Here is a 22126-nt window from a genome sequence, read left to right as displayed (position 1 = left end):
AAAGCGTTGCGACGGAACATCGATTATAATTTTCACTTCGATTCTTTACATATCGACTTTGGTTCTTTTTTTATATGTTGCTTTGACATCGTACATCTGGTGCAGCGTCGGGACGGTCACCCGCTGCTCGAGTGCGTGGGTTCTATTATAGGGATGGTCATACATAGATATCGAGTAAAAGCAACGAAAGTCAGACTGACTTGTCACCACCCACTCGTTCTTGTTGGAAAGTATGACAGGTACAATGAAAAAACTGAATTATTAGATCTCCAAAAATTGAAATAATTTTAGGAACTTGCCCTCAAAGTCGCATCTAGAACATTCATGCAATGCCGTTATAGATTACACTGACGGAAATTATGTATCTTGCTCAAAGGCATTCATTACTGACATATTTCACCCGTGGATGAAATAGTAAGAAGTGCTCGTATGTGTACATGAAATATAAACGTTGCCACGCACGTAACAGTGATAGAACGCGACAAAGATCGATTGTCCGTCCACGTTGATATTATCGCAGAGCGTCGATTTAGGTCCCCGCCCCCCTCTCTCGCTGTGTGTGTGTGTGTGTGTGTGTGTGTGTGTGAGAGAGAGAGAGAGAGAGAGAGAGAGAGAGAGAGAAGGCACGCGCCATCACACACGCCGCAGACGCCTCCTGCTTCATGATAAGCACTACACATTATCAGCTGTTCCCATCTGTGGACTAGCAACACCATTAACATCAGCTATTTGTGCGTTATCGCGGTTCGTAATTCGTCGTCCGGATAACTAAAACTGCAGACACAGCTTTGAAGTGCGAGTGACATCTACATCCATACACCGCTTATCTGCCCTCCGTTATCGTGGGAAATGCCTACACGCTTTTGAGACACGTAAGTAACCAAAATATATTCCTCAACAACAGCGGCTTCACCGTCGTAATACCCAGTCGGTGATTGCTGACGCTGTAACAGAAAGGAACTAGGAGACACTGGAATGGACCAGGGACCCTGAGCTCTTAAAATACACATGTGAACAGCATATACGAAATTATTTTCAGTATTTCGGAGGTAATTGTTCGCGGACTCATTTTTAATTGGCAGGAAACATCCGCAAGACAGGTGTGTGTATGTGATTTAAGTTCTTGATCCAAACAAAACTTGTATGTAATGCGTGTAACAGCGGTGTACAGGCCTAAAAAAATGGCACACTCGAGATGTAATCGACGTGTGGTGTACCCAGGCAACTTTTGTTCAAATGTAAGTGAATTCCTAAGGGATCAAACTGCTCAAGTCATTAGTCCCTAGACTTACACACTACTTAAACTAACTTAGACTAGCTTATGCTAAGAACAACACACACACACCCATGCCCGAGGGAGGACTCGAACCTCCGGCGGGAGGGGCCGCGCAGTCCGTGACATGACGCCTCAAACCGCGCGGTCACTCCGCGCAGCAGGAAACTTTGTTATTCTGTCATTTTGTCTGCGCCGATGAACAAAATTAATATTGTAGACATTTCAGCTTGGCATTATATTTCTCATTTGTCCTAAACACAGGAAGTTGTGCAGTATTTGGGAGAACGGCCTAGTATTTGGGACGGGGTGGTACAAACCCACTTGGAATTATTCAGGTTTAAAGGTTGTCACAGGAATTCCAGCTTTTTCCGAACTATTCCAGTATTCCATTTATAATATTTGAGATAACGACGACGCGTGAACTTGACGTGGCTGCCTCCTTGGCGTTGTGAATGCCAGAATACAAACCCGCTGCAGTGGCGAGTGACCTTGGAGAGCGGACGCGCGCCCGGAGTCTCTCGAGGTTATCACGAAGCGGCGATAAGGGAGTCCGCCAACAAAAACACGAGTCTCCATAGCCGCGCCGTTGCTGCTGGCTCTGAGCACTTATAATTGTATTCAAATAACGCCGTGACTGACGTCTGAGCGACAGGCCAGCAACCAAGCAATCGCAGATCTCTGTCGGGTGCGACGCGCTCGCCGGGTTGCCTAGTTTGCCGCGAGCACTGGCACAAAGTTGTTTTATTTGCGCTGTAAGCCGGCGTGCAGCGCTGTGGCAACTCGGGCAGGCGCTGCAGCTCGACTCGCGCCATTTAAACAGTAACTGCGCAACACGTGCGCGCGCGCTGCCTTGCGTAACGCCGACACAGCGGGAAACACACGCAGCCGCCTACGCTCGTGTCGGCCCCCCCTACACCTCGCTCCTCTCCGTCCCGCCGGTAACTGTCACCCAGAATGTAGTTTCCGCTACGAGGTAACGCTTACCGTGTTCAAAGTGAAACGTGACTACTCAACTCACCGTACAGAAACCACGAACTCTCAAGCTCATTGGCTCAAATGGCTCTGAGCACTATGGGACTTAACTTCTGTGGTCATCAGTCCCCTAGAACTTAGAACTACTTAAACCTAACGAACCTAAGGACATCACACACATCCATGCCCGAGGCAGGATTCGAACCTGCGACCGTAGCAGTCGTCTGGTTCCAGACTGTAGCGCGTAGAACCCTCGGCCACCCCGGCCAGCTCTCAAGCTCATTGCTAAGGCAATAGTATACCACACAGGCAGGCTATAGTGACGTACTGAGAGCAAGTGTAACGTTTGAAGCCCTTCCCATACATGTTGCGATTACTAAGTTTTAAAAGTCCTGACTACTTTTTCTTTTTCTTCTTTTTCTGCCTTTTTGCTTTTCTTCTGATACAACGTTAATGGAAGCTGATGGCCGGATGCCTTTCCTGACGCCACCACTTATCTGGGATGCGATGTGTCTGCCCCATTTGCCTTGGTTCGGTAAGCTTGCAATTTTTTAAAATTTGATTTACCTTAATATTTATCATAGAAATGGAGTATTGATATAAATAGATATGTATTTAAATAAATCTCATTGTTTATTTTAGCTAGGCAAATATTAATCCGGAACAAAACTATGCCGTGGGAAAGTGAATGGATAGATTACACGTCTTGAAGTGTGTCACGTACAAAGTTTAAACGTTACTTTCGAAATATCTTCCCGATAAAAGTAGTTGCAACTGATGCTCTTAATTGTATAGTGTACTTCGTTTTATATTTCAACACTTTCTTCACTTCACCACAGACGAAGAGGCGCCACAAAAAAAGGACTTGCACTAGGCGGCCACACGTCCCGGCAAGGGGCTCACGGCAACAATGCCATACGCAATTATTATTGTGTTACACTCCCACAATACGTCTTACTGAAATGTTGTGGAGCGTAGTGCTAGTTGCGGGCAGGACAATTTTTGACAAGATGCGGAGTCCGACAGGGGGCGAGTGTCAGGTCGTTTTGAGGCTGGCCGGCCGTGCCGCTGCCGCCGCCAGCTTTCCGGTCCGCTGATCGCCGCGGCTGGCCAGACTGAGCGGAATATTCCACTCCAGTTTTGCGAGAGGAGCAAACAGTATTTTACCTTCGGCGGCGTTGAGCGAGTTATCTGCAGCGCCGATGACCTATACACGCAGAGGCGGCCTCTGTGGCCGAGCGGTTCTAGGCGCTTCAGTCTGGAACCGCGCGACCGCTGCGGTTGCAGGTTCGAATCCTGCCTTGGGCATCGATGTGTGTGATGTCCTTAGGTTAGTTAGGTTTAAGTAGTTCTAAGTTCTAGGGGACCGATGACCTCAGATGTTAAGTCCCATAGTGCTCAGAGAGAGCCCTTTGAACCATTTTTACACACGCAGGACTGATCACGACGCCACGAGTGCGGCTGTCGAATATTTACTTTACGACTGTAACAAGCTACGGTGGCCACTCCAACGATTATACTTCACTTCCGCCTCCTGTTTCAATTGAACTCTCGAGTTTCTACATCACGATAGAGATATATAATTACAGTGCTCAAAACCACAATGACGATTGCGGCAACACATTATCTAAAGTTCAATGCTCGTCACATAAACCGTAATTTGGCAATAAAATTCTGAGAAAATTTATATCCTCCGAAATATTCCTATCAGGCTGTTTCCTCTTCTAAACACATCATATTTAAAAATAATAATAATAATAATCTGCTTAACCTGCGAGTAGTCTATTGCATCAGTATCGAAAGTAGCGACTATGTTGATGAAAATAATAACCTTTCACTATTAGTTTAACGAGGATTAAAATATATGCTGTATCTATGTAGTATAAAAGAAACACGAATGCCGCAGTAAAAAAATTCAAACCGTGTGCACTCTCTAACAAAAGTACTAGTTTTCGGCAACATATACCAATAATGTCAACTCTGGAAACGAAATTAGGGAACTGAATTTATACTAGATTTGGTCCTTGTGGAAAGGAAAAAAAGAATAGGATCTAATAAGAGTGTTCCTGGAGTCCCAAAAAGCACACGACGGTGTATTAAGGGATAAAATACGGGAATGCTCGAGAAAACATAACTTCCCTGAGTCATTAATTACAAATGTTCAAATACTCTATGAAAGTTGTGAAAGCAGTGTACAAGTAGGAGGTGGATGATCAAAGTGCTTTAAAACAAAGAGAAGTGTTCAGCAAGCCAGCTCGTTTTTTCCGTTACCATTCATTGCACTTATGGGCATAATGATCAAACAAATGAAGAAAGTAGAAAATTACGTTCTCAATGCTTTTGCTGTTGAAATCGCCATTTGGGGAGACGCAGAAATGGAGGTTCAGAGACTGGATTGCTGAATTTAAAAAAATTGAGGAGCAGCTAAGAGCAAGACAATGAAGATGAGCAGGACACCCACACCTTGTAACATTGTGCTGGAGGGAGTGCAGGCGGGATGCGTGAAAAGTTTCAGTTGTGTCAGTAGTGTCATGTCGCAAGGTAGTGTCAAACTAGAAGTTTTAAGCAGAGTAACACAATTCTCCAGGTTCTGCGACGAACTACGAAACCTAGCCTGGGACAAAGGAGTCCCTTTACGTGGTTAACAGACCATGTATAAAACATATCTCCTGCCAATCACGGCGTGTAGTCTGGCGACCTCTGTCATAAATAAGAGAGACGAGTGTCAGATCTGTGCATGTCAAATTAAGTCCCTTACGTCAGCTCTACGAAAAGCAAGAGTCTGGAACGAATGTGCAAGGGGAGACCTGCAGACGACCTTGAGAGTGGAGGAAATAATGAGTGCAGCAAGATTGAACTGGTTAGGTCACGTGAAGCGAATGCATCTGACTCGAACTCCACGAGGTATCGTTTTGGCGGACTCGTAAGAGATGGACACACCAGGTTAACGACGATGTCAAGAGGAAAGGAGTAACGTGCGATGCAGTAGAGAACGATAAGCTACACCAGGATAGAAATCAATGGGAGCATACCGTTCACAAAGTTCCTGTACTGATACGACGATGATCGATGTGAACTTAGGAGGAGTGCTACACTTCGCCTTGTATTCAGAATGAGTACTTCTGTCTTACATAATGATGCACTGTAATATTGGCATATATGGGCCGCATAAAGTTTATTTTAAGGCCTATATTTTGCTTGCCCTATACTCCTTAGTTTTGTACTTATTTTTCTACTCGAGCTAATCGATGAACAGCAAACTACTATGTTTAAAATTGTATTCAAAACATGTCCTTTCGTGTTAAAATGCAAAAACAGTCGGTATCGGCAGAGTTTTTGGTAGTGGAACATTTGCGCCGGCTGCCAACGCTGCACATTAATTAAGGGCATCATTTGGCACGATAACCTCCACGCGCGATGTGCGCTTTACATAACGCCTCCTCGAGTGGCGTAGCGCAGCCTACGGTCGCTTTATCGATAGCGGGGAACTTTCAGCGGGCGTCAATGCTAGTCCACAGCTACAACAGCCAACTCGGAAAAGGCTTCGCCTGCTGGGCTGTGAAAGTGTTGGGTATTGTCAAGGAACACACCTGTTACAAAATATTCCTTGCTGAACGGCATTACTGATGTAGGCAATACTATCTAATACTTTTTTGTGAATCTATCAAGCTGTGGGTATAACGGTCCTCTTGAATGTCAATTTTCTACATACTGATAAATAATCGCCACGGTTGTATTGGCATTAACTGTAACAGCTAAACTTGCAGGAGCTGAATTCGTTTTGATATCGAAATAACTCCCAACTGGGTTTGGCGACGCCATTATATCTCAGTCAGTCACGGCAGTCCCGCTCTACGGCGTTATTTTGCGGTTCTGCGTATTACATGTTCGGTTAAACTCAAAGACAAGAACATAAACACATCGCAGACAGTATTTTGTTGGTACCAGCACGCGGTGCATTCGACAACACGACAGGTAAGGTGGTAAGACTAATCCTTTCTTCCAGCCACCTCTTCAACTATGAGGCGCACGCCACACTCACACTCGCGCCGTTGGATCGGACCGAAGCCTGAGAACTCACGGACAATAAGGAAGACTGTCAAGGTCGGCGAGGGTGCCGACAATAAACGTTACAAAAAATGCAGTGCACGTCTTGCCCTTACGCGACTATACTATCGGCAATTCCCGAAGCTGAGCTCGAGAGTGATTTGTAACAAAAAGATTCCGTACATTTCTTCCCGTCAACGAACATTTCGGCTATCTTCAGTCTCCCAAGTGTTCCCCGCGTCGTTCTAGATCCGATGAGATTGCCCTCACCTTCCCTCTCTGACAACTGCCGATTTTCCAGGGGACATCTTTAATGGGAAAAAAAGTCTAGCATAGTTCTCGCCGCAAGCGTAGATATGGCTTGTACGTCTGCAATACAAAGTAGGGGTGTACACGACACGTCATCCCCACACTTTAGTTGCGATTAGAACCACGACGGTCAACAATGGTCCGACAATAAACTTAATTGACATAAGCAGAAGTGACGAAGCGCGAGTTGGCAGTCGATCCACGGGGCTCGTTGCCAGCCGATTACGTCACCGCCTTGTGATATCACGAGAGTCAACATACATTACAGGAGCGTGTGATATCATGATAGGAATTCACTACGTGTTGACTGTTGAGGCCATGTTTTTTAACTGTCAGAAGGCGTTCGATATTGTCCCGTATTGTCGTCTAATGAACAAAATGCGTTTGTATGAAATATCACATCATCTCTGTCACTGGATAGCAAATTACGGGGCGAGTCATTCTTAACAGACGGAAATCTTAAGACGTAGATGTTAATTTTGCCGTACTCCGAGGGAGAGAAACAGGACCATGGCAATTCATAATATACACACATGACCTAATGGATGAATTTGGAAATTCCCGGAGGCTGTTGGCGGATAATGACGATGATATAAACGATTAACTCGGTTTGGTGTAAGCACGAGTTGGCCCATCACTGCCTACAGTAGAGGATATGCGTGCGTCAGTTATTCCGACTGAAAGAGAGGAGGGAGAAGTATACAAACGTTATCGCTGCGACAGTGGTCGCGTGATGTGGGCTTATCGCGGGATCTGCGGCGGCGCGCGCCGCGGGCAGATAGAGGCGCGCACGGCGCCAGCGCCCCCCGGCGGCGCCTCTGACCTAGCGCAAGCCGCCACCGCCGCCACCAGCTGCGGCCGCAGCCTCTGCCGCTCGATACGCGCCGGTGGTGGGGGCAGGGAGCGCGGGAGGGGAGCGGCTCGGGACTCCGCGACTGTGACGCAAGGCGGGGCGGAACCCGGCCTGCCTTTCTAACCTGCACTTTCACGTGCCGTCTTCTTCCTGCGCGCTCTGCCCTCACCCTGTTGGCACGCTGGCTGTCCGACTACAGCGGTACGTCGGTACTCCGCGTGACGGGCGGCACGGTACCACTTTGGCCACGGAAAATAGAATACGCGGTAGGGATTCCAAGGTGTGCCGCCCGGTGAGGCCGAGTGGTTCTAGGCGCTACAGTTTGGAACCGCTATGGTCGCAGGTTAGAATCCTGCCTCGGGCATGGATGTGTGTAATGTCCTTAGGTTAGTTAGGTTTAAGTAGTTCTAAGTTCTAGGGGACTGAGTGCTCAGAGCCATTTGAACCATTTTTGATTCCAAGGTGTATGTGCTGTAACAAGCTGCGCCGCTGACGTCAGAGTGAACCCAACTGGCGAACAGTAGCTCGCATTTGCCATAAATTATTGTGTTGGAATTGTTTTTGCGAGCGAAAAAGGATTCTTTACGGTAGCGTGAGTTCAAAGTTATCCCGTAATTATCAGTGAGTTGAGGGATTTTTGGAGTAAGTTTTTAAGTGAAACAGAATGGTTTGCTGCACGATCACCAATTGCACACAATAAAATAAGTTAGGAAACTAGTTTCACGTATTTCCTAAAGACAACGGGACGAAACGAAAATGGATAAATGCCTGTAAAAGTGCAGACTCGATTTCAATTGAAAATGCTCGTGCCTATGAGATACATTTCGCTGATTCGGATTACAGAAGGGATTGCAAAAGTGAACTAACGATTATAACTCCGAAGTGCAAGTTCAAGACTGACCCTGTTCCAACTCTAAATCTGCCATCCTCCGGTGCCGATTTAGGGCGCAGTAACGAGCGAATGAAAAATATTGGGACACAAAAGCGAAGCTATCGCAAAGAAGTAGAACATATTTTACAGGTAAATATATTACTAACTAATGAATAAATTACCACTAGAAAAAAAACATTAACCGTGAAAATAAACACTGCCGCAAATGCGGCAAGGTGTGTTTAAAACAATAATTAGAAATTATGGAAACCGAAACAAAAATGCAAAAAAGTTGCAGATTTACATGATTACCTCTCTTCAAAAATTATCCCGGTTTTTTTTTCTGTCAGTAACAAGTAGTTATGAAAGGACAGTATACTAACTGGTCATCTGAAGATACTGCAAATGCTGCAGCTTTATGCTGCCTGTCTTATAAGTCGTACCTTTTGACTGAGATGTATCCAAATATTTTCTTGCTACTGAGCACTCCGTCTTGAGGCCACAATTGGCCCATAGGGACCACCCGACCGCCGTACCATCCTCAACCGAGGATGAGGATAGGCGTGTGGTCAGCACACCGCTCTCCCGCTATTCGGTCGAGTAGCTCCTCAATTGGCAACACAAGGCTGAGCGCACCCCGAAAAATGGCGACTCCCGACGGTCATCCATCCAACAGCGCTGAACCTAGGTGATCTGACGGGAACCTGTGTCCACTACCGCAACGCCGTTGTCCTCTTCCTAATGAAATCACTATTAAGAAGAAAGCTCAGACAATTTACTTAAGTCTCAGCGCTATGAAAACTCGAACACATGGGAAAAGCCACAGTTCGGAGGCTTTGCACTAGCATTTTACCCGTCACAGGAAGAAACAGACTAATATAAAGCGTAATAGTAATAACAATAATAATACGGATAATAATACACTAAAGCCTGGAAAATCTCGATTACATTCATACTTGCGCATGAGTTAAACGTGTGCGTCGTGTGCCTATAGGTCTCAGTGCAGTGCGGCGTGGAAGTCACAGTTAACGGACAGTCTGCGTGTGACCCCTACCGTGTAGTCTAATATCGTTGACACTGCCCTATTCCACTCGCGGTCCGGGAAAGAAGTACGTTACGAACGCTTCGTGTCAGCTCTAATTTTCCTGATTTTCTCGATTTTAACATTTCGTTGTATGTGCGAAAAAAAAAATACACCGAGATGACAAAAATCACAGGATACCTCCTAATATCGTCTCGGATCTCTTTTTGCCCGACGTGGTGCAGCAACTCGACATGGTACGGACTCAACAAGTCCGCTGCACAAATACCGAGCCATGCAGCCTCTATAGGTATAGATACCTATAAAGGCTGCATGGCTCAGTATTTCTGCAGCGGACTTGTTGAGTCCATACCACGTCGAGTTGCTGCACCACGTCGGGCAAAAAGAGATCCGAGACGAAACTGTTGACGGTGCAGCACTTTCTGCAAGAACTGACTTCTCGATTAAGTCCCTTAAATACTAGATGGGATTCGCATTGGGTGGTCTGGATGGCCAAATCGTTCGCTCCAATTGTTATGTTCTTCAAACAAATTGCAAACAACTCTGGCCCGGTGACATGGGGCATTTTCACCCACAAAATGACTGACTGCAAATGGTCTCCACGTAGCCGAATACAACAATTTCCATTCTATGACCCGTTTAACTGGTCCAGAGGACCGAGTCCATTCCCATGTTGACGCCGCCCACACCATTATGGGGCCATCGCCAGCTTGCACCAGTGTCTTGTTGACGACTTGGATCCATGTCCTCGTGGGGTCTGCCAACCCTTCAGCTCTTACCAACTGAAATTGGGACTCGTCTGACCAGGTCACGGTTTCCAATCGTCTAGTGTCGTACCGATGTGCTCGCCCCAGGAGAGGCGCTGCAAGCGATGTGCTGTTAGCAAAGACACTCGCGTCGGTCGTCTGCTGCCATAGCCCATTTACGCCAAATTTTGCCGCACTGCCTAACTGATACGTTCGTCGTACGTCCCACACTGATTTCTGCGCGGTTATATCACACACTGTTGCTTGCCTGTAGCACTGACAACTCTACGCCGCTGCTCTCGGTAGTTACTTGAAAGCTACAGGTCTTTGTAACGTCCGTGATGATAGGTAATGCCTGAAATTTGCTATTCTCGTCGCACTCTTGACACTGTGGATCTCGGAATACCGAATTCCTTAACGATTTCCGAAATGCAGTGTCCCATGCTTCTAGCTCCAAGTACCATTTGGTAATCTTAAACATTTTCAAATGACTCATCTGACAGCGCCGCTAGTTTACTGCTCTCTTGTACCTCATGTACGGCCTATTTATATGTCCGTATAGCTATCCCACAACTTGTCTCTGAGGTGGAAACGCCTCCGTTTTAGCATATGCAAATGCAGCTTGTTGTACATCTTTGGCGCCGACTAAACGGTCCCGTGACGGAATGCGCCGCTCTTCGTTGGATCTCCTGTATCTAGTCTATTAACCCAATCTGGTATTGGTCACAGATTTTTTCAGAAATTCGCTAAACTATGCACCCAAATAAACGAGAGCTTGCTGTATACAAATAAATTCACCGGTGATTGACAGAGCAATAAGGTCTATCCTTTGACCACACGAGATGTTTAAGCGTGGCAGTTGCAAGATTTTTCTTCTTGTTTTTATTTACGAAGATTATGATCTTGAAATGGAGGCGCCAGTCGATGTGCCCGTTTCCTCTTTGGTATCACAATGAGCTGACCAATCAAAATTTGAGCGCTCTATAACCAAATCCGCCCTCTCCACCCGTAAAGCATCGGAAGTTCACTGAGGCTTTTTGCAGATGATGCTGTGGTGTATCGAGAGGTTGCAACAATGGATAATTGTACTGAAATGCAGGAGGATCTGCAGCGAATTGACGCATGGTGCACGGAATGGCAATCGAATCTCAATGTAGACAAGTGTAATGCGATGCGAATACACAGAAAGATAGGTCCCTTATCATTTAGCTACAAAATAGCAGGTCAGCAACTGGAAGCAGTTAATCCCATAAATTATCTGGGAGTACGCATTAGGAGTGATTTAAAATGGACTGATCACATAAAGTTGATCGTCGGTAAAGCAGATGCCAGACTGAGATTCATTGGAACAATCCTAAGGAAATGTAATCCGACAACAAAGGAAGTAGGTTACAGTACGCTTGTTCGCCCACTGCTTGAATACTGCTCAGCAGTCTGGGATCCGTACCAGATAGGGTTGATAGAAGAGATAGAGAAGATCCAACGCAGAGCAGCGCGCTTCGTTACAGGATCATTTAGTAACCGCGAAAGCGTTACGGAGATGATAGATAAACTCCAGTGGAAGACTCTACAGGAGAGACGCTCAGTAGCTCGGTACGGGCTTTTGTTAAAGTTTCGAGAACATACCTTCACCGAAGAATCAAGCAGTATATTGCTCCCTCCTACGTATATCTCGCGAAGAGACCATGAGGATAAAATCAGAGAGATTAGAGCCCACGCAGAAGCATACCGACAATCCTTCTTTCCACGTACTATACGAGACTGGAATAGAAGGGAGAACCGATAGAGGTACTCAGGGTACCTTCCGCCACACACCGTCAGGTGGCTTGCGGAGTATGGATGTAGATGTAGATGTAGAAGCAGCCACCGCTATATCACCAAGTCATTGCAAATCCCAAACCAGAGTCCTTCGTGGATGAGGTTCACGATTACCTTTCCCTAACCATGCAAAAGGATATGTCGTTGACCATAGCGCAGTGCAGTGGCATTCCTAAGCGACACAGATAAGGGTTTCCTGGCTTCTCATAAGCTCATTTCTTAAACTGCGTAACGTCCTTAGCTTCCTTGACCTCTGGCCCTTTCGCTGCCCTCCGTCTCTGATGACAGTGACGTCGACAACATCAATCATCATGTGTCGAATCTCCAAAAACGACGGAGAACGTGTAAAATTTAACCTAGGGTATCGGAGCATAGTATGCTGACCTGTGATTGGGTGCTGCCTCAAACGGCTGGGAATGTAGGAGGAAGGAGAAATCAGCGTTTAATGTCCCGTCGACAAGGAGGTCATTAGAGACGGAGCACAAACTCGGATTAGGGAACGATATAGGCCGTGTCCTTTCAAAAGAACCATCCAGGCATTCGCCTGAAGCGATTTAGGGAAATCACGGACAATATAAATTAGGAAGGCCGGACGCGGTTCTGAATCGTCGTCCTTCCGAATGCGAGTCCAGTATGCTAACCACAGCTGGGAATGGATAAAAAAGTGTTCCGTTCCTAGCGGGACACACGACACCAAAGTACACCGTATTTTAAATGTATTGGCATTTATCCCTGGGAACATTCACGTACACTTCTTACAAAGCGCTGGACAGCTCTTGCCCGCTGTAGGCAGCTGTCGGTTTGTCATTTTCTAAGGGCACTGCGCCGGACAAGAGTAATAACGTCGGAAGAAACTAAGATTAATTGACTCAGTGCATATAAACGTATTTTTGTACGGTACGTCAATACCGAGTAAAAAACATGTATCGAAAAAAGGAAGCAACGTTTGTTTATTCCGTACATTTGTATGTAAACGGTCCCGGCGGAGGTTCTGTTGTAAACGGTCCCGGCGGAGGTTCGAGTTCTCTCTCGGGCATGGTTGTGTGTGTTTGTCCTTAGGATAATTTAGGTTAAGTAGTGTGCAAGCTTAGGGACTGACGACTTTAGCAGTTAAGTCCCATAAGATTTCACACACATTTTTTTATGTAAATGTATGCTAATAGATACTACCGAATAAATGCTGCTGTATAAAACACATCTCTACTGATACACAACAAGCTTGCAGGAACTCAGAGCCAACAGTTCTACTTCATAACTACTCCTCCGCAGACAGTGGGTCTGTGCAAACGGCCTTGCCGCAGTGGTAAGACCTGTTCCGTCAGAGCACCAAAGTTAAGAGCTGTCGAGCTCGGCTAACACTTGGATGGGTGACCGCCCGGGTCTGCAAATGGAGTGCACTCAGTCCTCGCAAGGCCAATCGAGACTGGCTCCGGTAACAAAAACTGACAACTGGTGGGAGAGTGGTGGCTGACCACACGCCCCTCTGCACCCGCATCCAGTGACGCCTATCGGCTGAGTACGACACTACAGCTGGTCGGTATCGTCGGCATCTCCTACGCCTGCTCGGACGGAGAGAGGAATTCACGAGTCTTCTCGTCTAGTATTAATGTTATTTAACCACTTCCTTTTCCTCGTCGAAGAAAATGCAAATAAAAGCAGGTGGTCGTCATCGTAGATACTACAGTTTCCTGGGCAGCAGCTGACTCGCTCGCCGAGCCCTGCGCGTTCTGCAGGCTCTGTTTGACAGCTCGCCATCTTGCGAGATTACCAACTACCGGATAAGTTACGCGGGATAATTTTACGCATTCTGCGGCTTATGCACCATGGTAGTGCAGGAAGGGCTGCGTGGGCGGGGAGCGGCCGGGCCCGGGCCCTGACATTCAGGGCAGGCAGCACGTGACTAGCGGTCACGCCGGGCGTGCGCGCATGCGCACTGCGCCACAGCCGTGACCCAAAAATAGCGGCTCCGCTGGCGTCCGCGTCAGCAGCGAGGTCGCGAAATCCCCCACCAGCGCCCGGACGCCTGCGAGCCGAGGCGGCGGCAAACAAATGGCGCGCGGCGACCACCTACGTGCTGCTACGCCCTGTACGCCGCAGTCGGCGGACACCTCACTCTGTGCATCGATACCACAACCTGGGGATAATTAGCCCCTGCCACCTCAAACACAACTGCCTTTTTATTCGCACGAAGTAATGACTGCTATCGATAGGGGATCACAAGCAGATTTCATATTTCTTGATTTCCTCTGACTTTTGACACCATCCTTCACAAGAATAAATTTAGATCCGTTTCAGTTGTACTAATTATTTATTCAAACCAGCACCGACGCGTCCTTGAATTATGGACAAAAATAGCACGTAATAATCCGCTTTTCATTCATATTTGGACTAATTAATTTCTCTCTCAAGAAAAACACACTAAAATCTGCTGACTGAGTAGCTTCAGCTTCTGTAGTTTCTTTTAAAATATCTTTACTGAATAAATTATCTATCCCGCGTTGCCCTGATCCTCGTACGTTTACTTAGTAAAAGTGTTTTAAGCATTGTGTACAGTTACTTCATCTCTAATGTTGGGCAACATTCAGTAGGGGTGAGGCCTCTGTATAATCTTGTTGGTCAGTGTCTGTATGTAATGTTATGCAGCTGAGATTCACTGAGATAAAGTACTGGGTGTTACATGGCGATCACCACATCCAGATACAGAGGTTACTCTGCACGATATAACTGGACATACGGATAATGTATTTTTCAGGCTGTGGCACAGTCATTTACATCTATACTCTGTAATGTTACAGTATGTGGAGGAAGGTCATTTTCCACTCCTCACGTTCCATTCGCGAATGGCGAATGGTGCGTGACAAGAATAACGATCTCCGTATAATTCATCCGTAGTGGTCATTTCGTGAGACGTATGTGGGAGGAAATTATACGGTCGCTACTCAAGAACCGTTCAAAGGAATGTCTTGAAGGCCACTTCTTTCGTGGGTTTTTCCACTTCCATACGATTCTTCCAGCCCGACATCTGTTTTCCTACTAGTACACTTATATGCGGACATATCACATTTGGTCAGTCTGGGTAGTTCTTCCTAGCTGTTGACCGGTTGTTACCGTTTCCAATTATGTATCGCCAACGGTCTACTCAAACAGTAACCGGGCTCTTCGCTTGTTTATAAAAAAATATCCACTTTCAGCGTCAACTGGCAGTCGCTGCACCAAACGTTGTCTTGCATTTCCCTATAGTTTTCTGGCGTATCAGTTTAACAAGACATCTTCAAACAGTCTCACACAGCTTCTGATTTTATCCATTAGATCATTTCTGTCACCCAGTAACGCACCCTTGACGTAATTCCAGAATTATCATTACATCTGCCGATTTAGTCCTCTTAAGAACGAGTTGTTGGCGTTCTAATCTGCGGAGAGACCTATTTCGATACTCGGTACGCTCCTATTTCGCTGAATAGTATCGAATGCTTTCCGGAAGTAAAGGAACACGATGTCAACCTGGACGGCGTTGTCTCTGGATCTCGATGACAAACGGAGTGAGCCGACTGTCACGTCGCCATACCAACTCAAGTGTTAGAACATCGTGACCACCGTCCACTGTGAGTACGCGAAACGTTAACGAAAGTATACAAACTGAGCAGAGACGCATCATTTCGAGTAATCAGCAGACGATCCCCACGTGTTTGCCACGCTGACCAACAATACCGACAATTACAATAGCAAAGAGCACTGAATCATCGAGATTGAACCCCGTTTCTTTTGTCACAAAGCTAGTGCCGCGCTACAGCGGGTTAGGGAGCTTAATAGTCAACTTTAGTTGATATCTATGCCACCAAATTTGCCTGATCTCAAAATCACATGTGGGGCGCTATAGGGTGCCAACTCCGCGCTCACAAACCACCGGCTCGTAAGTTACAAGAATGGCATGTGGTTGTGTGTAGATTTTGGTGCCACATAGCTACGGGTACCTACGAACGACTTATCGAAACCCTGCCGTGCAGAAATCCTACTGTATTGTGCTCCGAAAGTTGACCAGCGCTCTGTAAAACAGGTGGTCGCAACGTTTCGGCTGAGCGGTGTAGGTGGCAGAGCGCCGGCCGGCGTTACGCAAGCTTCTGCATCCCATCCCATCCCATCAGCGCTAGTTGATCCGCGGGCGGCGCCGGCGACCAATCCAATTATCGCAGTTTGCTAGCCTCCTCACTGGCAGAACGTCGTGTGAGATGGGCCTTCTGGTACTTCCGCCACCTCTCACTTTGTCATTCGCGAACGATGCGCGGGAAGAACGACTGACGACAAACCTATTTTCTCGTCGTGGACGTTTCACGAGGCGTGCGCGGGAGGAAGTAATATGTCGCCCGACTCTTCTTGCTGCACACAATTTTAACAGTGAAACTCTCCCAGGAGCCACTGGAGTTTACAGGGCTCTACCGTAGCGCTCTCACACCGAGTAAACGATCCCCTGCCTACGCGCGGCTGCTTCGTTACATTTTCTGTATTTTCTGCTAATACTACTCGATAAGGCGCCTAGACTGACGAGCAGTACTAAAATATCGGTCGAACGAGGGTTTTCTAACCCAATTCTTTCCTGAATGGGTTACACTTCCTTAATATTCTTCCAAAGAATCAGAGTCCCATCTGCAATTCCTACAATTAACTTTTCGACGTCATCCCAATTTAGGTCCTTCCGGGCGGCTATTCCTAGATATTTTATGGCTGCTACTGTTGCCATTTGGTTTGCACGTGGAACTTTTCGCTTATTTACACCCAATACGTATGTTACTTTTCTTTAACGTTCAAGGTCAACTAGAAGTCAAAGCACCAATGGTAAATCCTCTGAAGATCTTCCTGAATTTCGATACCGTCTTCTAAATTAGCGCAGCCTTCCTACTCAGAGTGTAACAGCAAGCTATGGCAAAACTTTCAGGAAACAATCATCATACGCAGAGGATAAAATGTGTCATATGGGCATGGGCCCGTAAACGCTTCATTTCCGTATTATCGCTCATTTCCTACTTTTCTTCAATATCGCACTAACAACGTTAGAAGGCGAAAAAATGTTAGTGACCAGGAAGAAACCAAGAAGGGAGCCTTACGAGGTTCAATTTTGGATACAATGATATTTCTTATAATCTGCTGTCGAGAATCCGCACTAAATTGTGCAGTCGCGCGTTCCTCAACTGAGATTGTCTGTCAGTGTTTAGGTCGGCGATGTTTGTGGCTGTTAGTGCCTCGTGTTCTGCCATCCAGGCTCAACGGAGAAACTTACCAAGCTTTCTTACAGAATACTCCACCTGTTCTGTTAGAATATGTGCCTTTACGAGAGCTTCAAAACGTGTACTTCATGCACGATGGAACTCCTCCTCATTTCACCGTTAATGTTCGTAGACCTTTAAACAACAGATTCCTTTTTTTACGCTGACCCCCAGCAATACATTCGCGCATCATGGAGTCAATGCAATGGCAAGTTGATGCATGTATGCTTGCTAAGGGAGAGAATTTTGAGCATTTGAATTAGGAATGTGTTTCATAGAGGGCTGATAAGTGACTTTCCTGTGTGTTTCCCACAATTAACATGCCGCAGAGTTGTAATAACTGACCGAACTCTAAAATGGAAATAAAGCGTTTCCAGACCGATGACCAATATAATCCAATTTTTCTCTACGTGTGAGGAATGTTTTGTGAAGTTCTGGCCACTCCTTTTCATTACACACTGTAGACAGCAGCATCGCCCACAAGCAACGTCGCACAAATTCCAACACTGCCGCTACATGATATACACGTATTGTAATAGTAATCACACTGTAGCATACACTTGGAGTAACCACAAAATTACCCTTACGCATGTCAATTTCTTCCGTTAACAACGTGCTGAGTGTTTAATTTCCATGGTAGTCCCGACGCTCAGAACAAAATCAGTAATGGATTTTAACGTTACAACAAGATCTTCCACGTGTAGGAAACGGCAGGTCAATGTTGTTACTGTGTACAGAAGCTACTCAGTGCTCTTGAGACATTTAAGCTGAGATAAGCCAAGCGCTTGGAGCTTTTACATTCATTATCCAAGTAATTTAACACTTATTATCCAAATCGCGCCCAGACGCTATAGACTGAAACGAAACATTAACTGTGAGAAAGTTCATCTGTACCTGTAATAATTATCATGGCTGAACTTCTTAAAGACAGCACTACGAGTATAATGGTACCGAAAGGGGAACCCCGGGCATCTTTAATAGTATCCCAAAATTCTGCAAAATTTACTATCCCACTGAACTACAAACACACATTATCGCCGCTACAGAGCACGTTGTCACATTGCGCACAGAGATACGCTCTCTCTACTAAACTTCTCCACGCAGTTAAGAAGAATGACGAAACATCGCATAGATTATCCTTACTTACTGAAGCGAGCGCAGGCAGCCAATTCTTCACACTCAATTGCTCCAGTAACTAAACCGAAGCAAGACCTGTAACGTTTCAATAAATGTAACTGTTGCTGTTGAGGTTGTAATTCTGTCAGAGATAGCAAAGGACTTGGAAGAGCAGTTGAACAGAATGTATAGGGTCTTGAGGATATAAGATGATCATCAACAAAAGCAAAGCAAAGATAATGGAATGTAGTCGAATTAAGGTAGGTGATGCTGGGAGAATCAGACACCTTAAGTAGTATACAAGAAGCGAGACACCTAAGGTCAGTATATGACTTTTGCTACTTACGTGTCAAAATAACTAATGATCGCCGAAGTAGACAGCACACAAAATGTAGACTAGCAATGGCAAGAAAAGCATTTCTACAGAAGAGAAATATGTTAACATCGAATATAGATTAAAGTGTGAGAGTCTTTTTGAAAGTATTTTTATGGAGCGTATCCACGTATGGAAGCGACACATGTGCGATAAACAGTTTAGAAAAGAAGAGAACAGAAGCTTTTGAAATGTGGTGCCACAGAAGAATACTGCAAATAAGATGGCTGGATCACATACGTAGTGAGGGCATACTGAATAGAATTGGGGAGAAAATAAATCTGAAGCATAACCTGACTAAAGGGATCGGTTGATGAGACAGATTCTGAGACGTCAAGGGATCATCAATTCAGTATTGGACGGAAGTGTGTGTGTATGGGGGAGGGAGGGGGGGGGGGGTAAAAATTCGTAGAGGGAGACTAAGAGATTTAGAAGGATGTAGGTTGCACTAGGTATTCGGAGATGGGTTGCACGAGACAGAGTAGCATCGAAGCAGCTTTCCGACTGAAGACCTCAACAACAACACAGCAAATACGATCAGCAGCGCTATAAGATTGTTCGCTGACGATGCACTTCTGTAAAGGAAAAGTATCATCGGTGGTGGAGCGTTAAGGATTTGCAGAAAGTTTTGGACATTATGTTGAAATCAATTCTAAAAGCAATATCAAAAGATTTCAAACCAAGTGAAAAAAACGAGCCCGCATCTCGTTGTCGTGCGGGGTCAGGGATTTTCTCTGCCTCATGAGGGCTGGGTGTTGTGTGATGTCCTTAGGTTAGTGAGGTTTAAGTAGTTCTAAGTTGTAGGGGACTGATGACCATAGATGTTAAGTCCCATAGTGCTCAGAGCCATATAACTTGCAACAGCCAATCACTTGGTGAGTACAGAAGTTTCTCATCTAAGTGTTAAAGCCAAGTTCCGAATGAGCCCAACGGATCCCCCGTTGTCAGCCAGTAAACAGTAGTTAAAGTGTACGGCTGTATAACTGGACCATCAGAGCACGAAAACTGTAAGGTGCTCCCAGTGGCAGTGATAATGACACGACACAGAGCAGAGGCATTTCTTAACACCAGAGGAGCTGAGCAGGAGCTCGCCTGACATAGGCAATTCGTTTAACGAATCGTAACTTGTTTTTCCGCTCTTTCATATCCTCGCTGCCCCAACGAAAACGAAAGGTACATCTTGTAACGACATGCTTTCGTGGCACGCTACGTTGTCCGGATCGCTCAGTGCCCTGATACCCTGCAAAGGCTCGTCTCCTCCCACTACTAGTCAAGGACGGACGTCCGCTTCGCCAGCGCTGTCGGACGAGGATTCTGGGAGACTGGGAGTGATACAAAGTACCGCGGGCGGACTCAGTGCAAACAAACAGTCTCGGTACTCCGGCGGCGCGCGCTCGGGCTGCCAGTTGCACCGCACGCCTGTGGCCAACTGTAAACAACCTCCTACGCTACGGTACTCGCTACATTCACATGTGACCTAATCAGCTTCCCGAGGTGGGCAAGAATGAAAGAGATTACGGTACGAACGTTGGCGAAAATCGACGACGGCATCTATCATCCGTGCTGCTACCTGAATGCCAGGATTTCATCCCACGAGTCAGGAACTTCGGTATCCAAAGCCCTTTGTTAGACGCACACCTGTCACCGCCCTATCGAGGCTGCAATGTGTGTGTAGGCAAGGAGGCAGTTACAGAGTTTAGCGTCTCGTCCGCTTTTTAACGTCACAATAATTCTTCGTATACTTCGAGTGCCGAGCGGTTCTAGGCGCATGAGTCCGGAACCGCGCTGCTGCTACGGTCGCAGGTTGGAATCCTGCCTCGGGCATGGATGTGTGTGATGTCCTTAGGTTAGTTAGGTTTAAGTAGGTCTAACTCTAGGGGACTGATGACCTCAGATGTTAAGTCCCATAGCATTTAGAGCCCTTTTTTCCCCCTACTTCGAGTAGACGGCACTCATAAATCCTGAAGCTAATTAACAGAGATGTCAGTTGTCTCCCAGTCCTCAGGCATTGTCCGCATGGTTGTTTCCTTGCACCACATATTGTGGGGAACTTGCTCCTATGACTAAAACTGATTAACCTTATTGAATTAAGATACTCAATTTCGCATTTAAGAATATTGTGAATAATTGTAGTTCTAAACTGCGCGAAAATTTACAGCACTTTGGAGGAGAAACTACTTTCTATGTTGATATTGTGGCGACGTAAGAATCATGGGTTTTGAGGGGACCACGACTTGCTGCTTGGCCGCTTTCTGCCGATGTGAACAGTTGTAAACTCCAGACAGAACGACAGAACTAAAGTGAAGTATGGTTATTAGCAGTCCGCCTGAAAGCGGTCTGCATACGAATGACACCATTGGCAGAGGAAATAAAGCGACCGGTCGGTATTGAATAGGCTGTCAGGACCAGTGCGCAGGACTGGTTATGGTTTTCAACAGTGATATTAATTTTAGCCAAATAAGATTTTAGCTGTATAAACTTGAACAGGCACGAACCAACGCAATAACTGGCAGCACCAAATGGCACTGAAAATGCGAATTTTTTGCACTGACATTTTGTAGCTCGCGAGTACTAGGTAGCGTTACAACACCAAGGTCATTAGTGATAGGGCATTGAGATGGAGAAAAGTGGAGGAAGTCATTTAAAACGTCTAAAGAAAACAACCCTAAAGCTAGTAAATATTTACTATCGCCTCCAGTTTCGACTGTCACAATTATCATGAAACAAGGGAAGGTTTTCTATGATCTGCGCGGACACACGTATGACGTTCAATAACACTCAACGTAGTGTCAAAAATGCAAACTGAACATCAAAACTTGATACATAAAATTCAAACATTACTCGGTAAACTGGAACAACCTCACTAATAAAGTCATCAGCCACGTGATATGGGTGCGATATAGGCTGCAATGATTTTGTTAGTTTTATAGTCATTGTGCAAAGGGGAACAAAAATCACAACAGAGTATTTAATATTAATACCTTTGCTGTCTTTTCCAAAAGTAGCAAGTAAGAACGTGACATATTTAGAAATTTTATAAGGATTGACCTAATGCACGCAAATTAAAAAAAAAGAAAGAAAACTAGAACTCTTCACACGGAAAACTTTTGTCCCAAAGGAAACTAGAAAGCATTTACAGGTAGTGCAACAAGCAATCCACGTATCATTATCCGTTGTCAACATTAGCACACAGACCTTCGTCGCTACAAATCAACTCTCTGCACCTGATGTCATATTACAGGCTGCCATCAATTTCAGTGCCTCACGGAGCTACACTTGTACCGAAAGGCTCGCCGATAGAGTGACGGGACTCGGCCTGCAGAAGGCTGTTACTCCTATTGTGGAGCCACTACAAAGAGAATCAGCATAAATATCTGTAGTAATATATTCCTTTGCATTACTTCTTCGGCACTGGTTTTTAACTATCACTGCTATGTGGACGACG

At 45.9% G+C, this 22126-nt stretch overlaps 1 protein-coding gene across 4 annotated transcripts in view; it reads right to left on the bottom strand.

The window, feature by feature from the left end:
• The window catches only part of LOC126284112 (max-binding protein MNT-like), a 543977-nt gene that overhangs the window by 102839 nt on the left and 419012 nt on the right, over positions 1 to 22126 (bottom strand). The gene's annotated exons all lie outside the window — the stretch shown is intronic.

This window comes from Schistocerca gregaria, chromosome 8, assembly GCF_023897955.1.
Source record: "Schistocerca gregaria isolate iqSchGreg1 chromosome 8, iqSchGreg1.2, whole genome shotgun sequence".
Taxonomy (NCBI): domain Eukaryota; kingdom Metazoa; phylum Arthropoda; class Insecta; order Orthoptera; family Acrididae; genus Schistocerca; species Schistocerca gregaria.
The sequence above is the reverse complement of the archived record's forward strand: the minus strand, read 5'-3'. Positions and strand labels throughout refer to the sequence as shown.